Below are 7,549 nucleotides of genomic sequence, written 5' to 3'. Positions count from 1 at the left end.
TCGTGTTGCCTTTTTTACGGTATGAATAGTTCTAGTTACCCGATTAAAATTTTTTTCTGCATAAATTCGTTCAAAGAATAATTTTCCTAAAAAAAATGAATAGCATGTGTGATTATTTAATGATTATTTATAGAGTTATTAATTTTAGTCACATTGTCTAATGATTTGGTGCAAGGTGGGAATTTTAAAATAAAAAAAAAAACTCTGTAACAAAATCTACGACACTTTTATAGTTTTTGTTCCATAACTCAGAACCGTAATTAATTGGCATATTAACAATTCTCAGCTTGACGGTGATTTCTAGGAAATATTGTAGCTACGTGTATACGTGTGCGTGTATGTGTATTTTTCAAAACATAAATTAATTCCTTCTTTTTTTTCTCGGCTACATGGGGCAGCAGGAAAATAACCTTCGTGCTTATTTGCACTACGCAGTCGGAACGGAAGCTATACGGTAGTCCGATGTCACGAGGTTCGCGCGGCGGGACCAGTTTCCGGACAGCGGCGTGGATTCCTGAACTTGAAGAACTTAAAACAAGGACAGTTTCACTGCTCAGCTAGCTGGCTGGGACGAGGACCGCGACAATTGACGGTAAACTAAAGACCCCGCCTATCCGTGCACACGTTCGTTGTGCAGAGCATCATACAAAACCACGCGATTTAACAACTGCTCAGTACATCCGAGTGGTGTCTGTTACTAAAAGAATTTAAGAATACGCTGACGTCGGACAAGTAGTACCTACTGGTTCCATGGGTTTGTTTAACTGTTTTTTTAGAAGAGTGACTAAAATACCTGTTTCCAGCTATTTTTTTTTCTTTAACATGAAACACCCCTGTACAGAATCTTGAAAATACTCAAGGGACTTGCGTTACGCCTTCATCTTCATTCATTCACTATAAAATGTTATTGTTGGCACTCATATCTCATAGTTGTCCCATGCACGAAGAGAATAGGGCGCGCCAGTTCAGAGCCTTGCGCCTAGAGGCGACACCGCGCTAGAAGCACCAGCCAGCGTCGCACTTATCATCCCGCCTCACCGACACTAACCCACACCTGACCAGGCGGGCCCCTTAAAGCCTGCTCAATATTCGACACAACTGTACGCTGACGAAGTCGTTTGCTTGCGAAACTATACGGGCGCACGGCACGGCCTAGTTGCAGACAAACAACTCATTTTCCATGCGGTTGCTATGATGAATAGCCCAGCGAAATGGCAGTGAGTCAACGCTCGAATCGTTATATTTAACGAAATTGTTTCTTTAAAAATTGCTGTGGATAACATATTTCACTAAGTTAATTTTACAGTCAATAAACTGAACTGAATAATGGTAATTTACCGATATCTGATAGGTACCTATATAAGAATCCACATTGAATGTAGCGTGATTTTTTTTTTAGAGGGAGAGAGCGAGAGGAAGAGAGAGGATGGAAGAATTTTTGCTACCCTGAGGTTGTGATGGTTGTATCTTGCAAACAAAATAATTCGCAGTTCATGAAAACGTTTTATTCAACCTCTGTACTACCACGTACACAACTTCTGATAAAAGTTTGACGCTCAGAACCTAAGAGAAAAGCACGTCAGGTGAGAACGATGCGGATGAGTTCAAGAAGTTAGAAAAATATCTTTAACGTGCCTTTAGCGTCAAGATTTCCGTTAAGTAGTCAACGACGTCACTGATGACTTGTCCCATAGTCAACTCCACAGCTTCGAATTCTTCCAACCCTCATTCAGTTTGTAGACCACCAACCACATTATCAATGAATCGCGCCGAAAATAGTCCCCGGGAAGTGAGACAGTACAGGAAAATAAAAATCCAGAGAAAGGCGCAGTTCCGTTCTGCGCCGTAGGATTTCGTGAAAACGTCGGCATAAAATCATAACCAGTGTATCTCATAAATATTTAATTTAATTAGCAAACTCTTTAATAAAATAGTCACACAGGGTAGTATAATTGTTACAGTTACAGAATAGATGAATCACGAGTTTATGGCATGTAGCAAGGGTCCGTGGTAGCTAAATGAACACACATTGCATCGACTTCAAGTTGTCGTGCTCCACAAGCTCTTCACAGTGACATCCGAATTACTTTACAAGCTAAACGCGTTACCGCGCTACACCATTTTATAATTTTACACAAAGCTAATTCGTAACAATCACGCTAATACGCCTACACTGGTATGATGACGCCACATACAAAAAAAAACAACTGCGTGGCAAACACGCATAGATATGATTTATCCGTTGTGGGCTCCGCCACTGTTGACGCATTATTCGTCTCGTAGTTGCTAGCAATTCAAATCTGGCTGAGTTCTGTTACACAAAAAAGTTCGGCCGACTATCACTGTAACGAGCGACTAGCAGTTTTCATGCCAATCACTATGACTCAGCGAAAAGGTTATTACAAGCATGAAAATCTAACGAAATGCTAATATTAATAGAAAAAGACTGAAACACTAAGTTACCAATAAACCAATATAATATTATAATCTAATCTATAAAATGAGGATTTTTTTGTCTTAGTTTTCCCTTAGAAATTGTAAAGGTCAAGAAATTTAATTTGATGTAAATGATTCAAAACATTAAATTAGACATTATTATTACAATTAGATGAGACATTATAAGTTCTGGAATAGTGGTAATAACAAAAAATATCGTTGTACAATGTAGGTATACACCAATCAGACAGTAAAATAATATAAAACCAACAACACAACAAACAAAGGACTTCTAAGGGATCAGTCTGAAACCACATTGGAAAAAATATTTTCAATAGTTTTTAGTTTTATAATTAAACGATTTTATCTGCCTATAATCAAACATTTACCTTCATATACATGCAAGTAATTAAATGTATTACTAATATTAAAAAAAAAATCTTACTAATATTGAGCCAATAGTAAACATTTTTAAAATGGTCCTTCTGATTTACATGTATGTGTATATTATACATTTATTTAGGTATTTTCGAAGTTCTGGAGCTCTGGAGTGTTAACATGAAAAATGTCTGCACTATAGTTCGTTCCAGATAATCTGGAAACTTCAGAATTATAGTGTGGAACTTCTAGGCCTGACTCCTTGTGGTGTGTCGGCATACGTGGCTGTCCGAAGTCGATTACAAAATGTTCAAGCAAGCTATCTGCTAACGTACTATACGGGGTTTGTACTGAAAGTAATTGGATTGATACTGGCAAAGACAATTTATTACAGACAACATGACTTATCATTTAAAAATCTTCAAAGTATGACCCTTGTGAAGTCATACAGCTCTGCCAACGTTTGTTTTCATTGCTCGAACACAACCCCTAGAACCAGGGGCGCAACAACTAAATTTCCAAAGGGGGGGGGGGGGGCAATATACTTTTTATAAAGAATCATCGATCCCCCCCCCCCTATTGTATTTCAAGGTGGAAAATGGTGCTATTTAAGCAGTTTTATTATCTAAAAATTGAGTACACAGCACTTTCTTTGCCCCCGTTTGCCCCCACTTCAAGGTTTCAGAGGGGGGGGGCAAAATACCCCTGCCTAGAACTCCTTCTCTGAGATGCTGCGAAGGAACGTTTTCATGGCATCTTGAATGATTGGAACGGTCTGAAAATGGCGTCCTTTCACGACCCTCTTCAGCCGGGGGAACAGAGAAAAAAAAGTCGCACGAAGACAGGTCTGGGCTGTACGTAGGCTGTGGCAAGGTTGGGATTTTTTTTTATTGTCCAGAAACGCCCTGGTTGTCATGTGGTGTGTGGCTCTCTGCTATGTAATTGGGGGGGGGGGGGGGAGGTCTATCTGTCGGAAATCTCAGGACGGACGCGATGGATTCGTCGAGCAAGTCGTTCGAGTACTTCGATGTAGTGCTGTTCGACATGGAACGTTCCAATCTCTTCACGACACGTCACTCTTGCAAGGATTCACTACTTCCACGCCCCGCACGCTCCAACCGCTTGTCGACAGCTGGTACTGGTTGCAACGCGTAGCTACCACCCCCCACCACCCCACCCAGCCAGAGATTTCCCCCACCCACGGCGCATGCGCGAAACTATATGTAGCGCTTGTCCAATTACTTGCAGGACAAACCCTGTATAGTTGGCGAAGAGGTTGGCGGGCGGGATGCAATAATATACATAATCTGTGCCATGTAACTTGACTCAAATTTGGCAGTTCTCCAAAGGAGCCGATGGTATACGCGTTTGTATATGCAACTGCATGCGGTCGTCGGTGTTCGTAATAAAACACACATCGTTTGATGCTTTGCAAGTGACAGTTGGGAAATGGGAAGCTACAACTGGTGCCAACTTTGTGAAGTGTCTAATTTCGGACATGTTGCATGACGCAGACTATACCGCAGAACTTTCCATAGCCGGAGACCTCACAGCGCTCCCTGTCGAAGCGACGGCAGCGGATAATTTAATTAGCGTTTTCGGAAACCGATCAATTGACAACCATTTGCTTCGTGCTGGACGGGTCGTTTCATTTTTTTTGTCCGCCTTTTTTCTTCTTCCCGCGTGCTTTTGCGTTTCCCTTTGAAAAGTGCTGAAATTCTCATCTGGGACATTCACTTATTAACAAAAGAGGGGGAAAAAAAACAGGAGTGGTGGAAGGTAAAATATGCATGTTTAAAAAAAACTTTAACTTGTCTTATTTTACAAGGTATTTAAATTGTAATTTTCCCCCTTACACAATATCACGAGCTAACTCTAAAAGTACATAATAAGGAAATTTTTCTTCCTATTTGAACATGATAACCGATATAGTTCAGTAACAAATATGTTATCACACAAAGTTTAGAATAGCTACCATGCCCATACAGCACACAATGTTTCAGTAACATGTCTGTGATATTGCAGTAACATTACTATGTTTCGAATAGATTACATTTCATCTGTCATGTTTCTGGAATATTTCATAAACATTTCATTGGACACATAGTACTCATGTCTATAAATGAAGTTTCAGATACATTTCAGCAAGATTCCTTTGGCAATATTACATTGTGGTTGATTCTGAAATGTATCTGAGACATTATATTGAAACTTCCCATCATGCTTGTTGGCACTGAAGTTTAGAAATCTTTGTCTTTGTGTATTATTTTTTGTTTTGGCGCAGTATTTTGGTACTTGGATTTTTATATGTGGTGAATAAATTGTAAGTTTGTACATTATTTATTTCATGTTAGTTTACTATTTTTTGTTTTTACTTTCGCACTTAAGCAAGTACCGGTATAGAAACAATCTTTTATGCGTCTTCGAAATGTGTAAAGCTGTAGGTTAAGGAATGTCGGTATGCTTATTATGCTCAAACATTCCCGTGACATATTTATATGTGCGCTGTTTTCAGTCTGATTTTTAATTTATGTGATGCATTAACAGGATATTCGCGATTTAATAAAATTGCTAAAGCATCTAACAAGTTTTCTACTTACTGTAGCTATGCCGCTATATGGTCGTTGACTGTAGAACACGAATACTAATGTATCGGTTAGTCCCTTTAATGTTATCTTTAGTTAAAAATCACAAATATAGGCTAATAGGTTCCTAAATATTTTGGTTTTAATAGCATTTGATTAAACCAATTTATTTTATTCAGTTATCACCTTCGGGCTTTTATAATATACTTAAGTAAATATATTTCATAACCTATAATATGTAGTTAAGGGTAATTTATGTTTATTTACTGTGCACAACACATAAATTAATTATGTTGTGTTTATTTTAATATAAATATTGAAGTGTTTAATTTGAAATAATTTACAATTTATTCTACTGGTTAAGTAATTATTTTTATTATGTTCCGCACTCTGTAGTACTTACATCGTATGTTGTAGGCCTACGTATTACTATTAACGGAAATTTAATAAAGCCTGCAATTATATCTGGCTTGTCATAAATGTAATTTATTGTAAGTGAATGCACTAGGCCTACACATATAATTAGACAGCGGTTTCATTAATTGCCATTTCGATAAACAAAGTTATTTCTGCAATCTGGCCTTCATTTTATTGGTGAGCTGGAATTGCAGCGCAAAATAATTGAAATAAATTTTGTCCTTTATCGCAGAGAAGTTACAAGTCTTCGAGTTGTGTTGTACTAAGCATAAGCATCATTGGTATTTCTATTTAAATTAGTTTTTCTTATGCTAAATTATGGTAGTAACCAAGTATGTTTGATTTGGAGAGTTTGACAAAACCTAATTCCATCCATTATATGACAATAAAGGAAACACATTTAGTGATGATTTATTAGATTAGGTACATGTGTATAGTTATGTAGTGGTAGTAATTTAAATAATGAAAATAAACATTAAATGTGCACTACAAAGGATAATATTGAGAATCTGCTCAAAAAATTACTAGAAATTTTAGAGTATTATTGCACAAAAATATGGGCTGAATTGTAATGATGTAACATCACAGGCACTGTTCACACAGACACTTATTAGGAAATCATTAGGATTTAAATTTAAGTTTTCTTTTAAAACTTTGCTTAAAATGTGTTATTATACAATGTCATGGGCCTCTTTGCATTAACCAGACACCATTAAATTGATTATTAGGAATGTAAATAGCATGTTAAGAAATTCCCAGTGAAGAAGTATTCCTGCTTAATAAGTTTGAAAAAAAAATGCATAGGTTGCAATACCAATTTGTCCCTTTTAAGATGCTTTCAGTTTTGAAATTTATCATTGGCATCAGAAACTTTTTTTTTTCTGTTTGCATGGTAATTTAAAAATAAATAATGTAACAACTTAGTGTCTACATGTTTAAAAATCTCACATACATGTCATAATTGACCGGAAACAAGTTAAAAATAATTTTTTTTTCTTTTTTTTTTCAGCAAAAATCTCCAAGAACATCTGCATAGAGAGTCAGTTAAAAATTTAATGTATTGTATATAATATATATATATATAGTTTTTTTTAATAAAGTATACTTCTCAGACTACGTTGTTATTTGTTATTGAAAATACCCCTTTTCATCTTTGCCTCTATTGTTAAGTATTCAAATGGAAAGAACCTGGTTTGACCTGGTGTGGCTTTCTGATTATGGTTATACATGGTTCTTAACTTACTTCAGGTGCATTCTTGGCTGGTTTCATAACATAGATCATAGAAGTTACAATCCAAAACCCTATTGTCTGTTTGAATAAGTTTCTCTATCTTTAATGATTTCATTGTTGACGAGTTAGGCCAAACTATCTACCTTCTATTTTGTACAAAGTATAACTCGCCATGCATATTATTTTAAAATTTTGTACTGCATATTAAAAAATTATTTATATTATTTGTTTACAATAAATTTGTGATCTAATTTGAATATAGTTTGTGTGGAAGTACTGTTGTGTTAATATTATTTCGTGTATTTACTTTGAAAATTTAGATTTTAGAGACCCTATATACTATTGCCATATTGTATTTTTTTTTATCCTTAGGCTATTTAGTCAATTTGGTAGTATTAAAATACAAATATAAAACCTAGCTTAATCCACGAACTTTAGGTAGATTAACATGCTTTCTATAGAAAAAATTAAGGAAACCAGATTTTTTATGGACTGCCACTAT

This window comes from Bacillus rossius, chromosome 8, assembly GCF_032445375.1.
Source record: "Bacillus rossius redtenbacheri isolate Brsri chromosome 8, Brsri_v3, whole genome shotgun sequence".
Taxonomy (NCBI): domain Eukaryota; kingdom Metazoa; phylum Arthropoda; class Insecta; order Phasmatodea; family Bacillidae; genus Bacillus; species Bacillus rossius.
The sequence above is the reverse complement of the archived record's forward strand: the minus strand, read 5'-3'. Positions refer to the sequence as shown.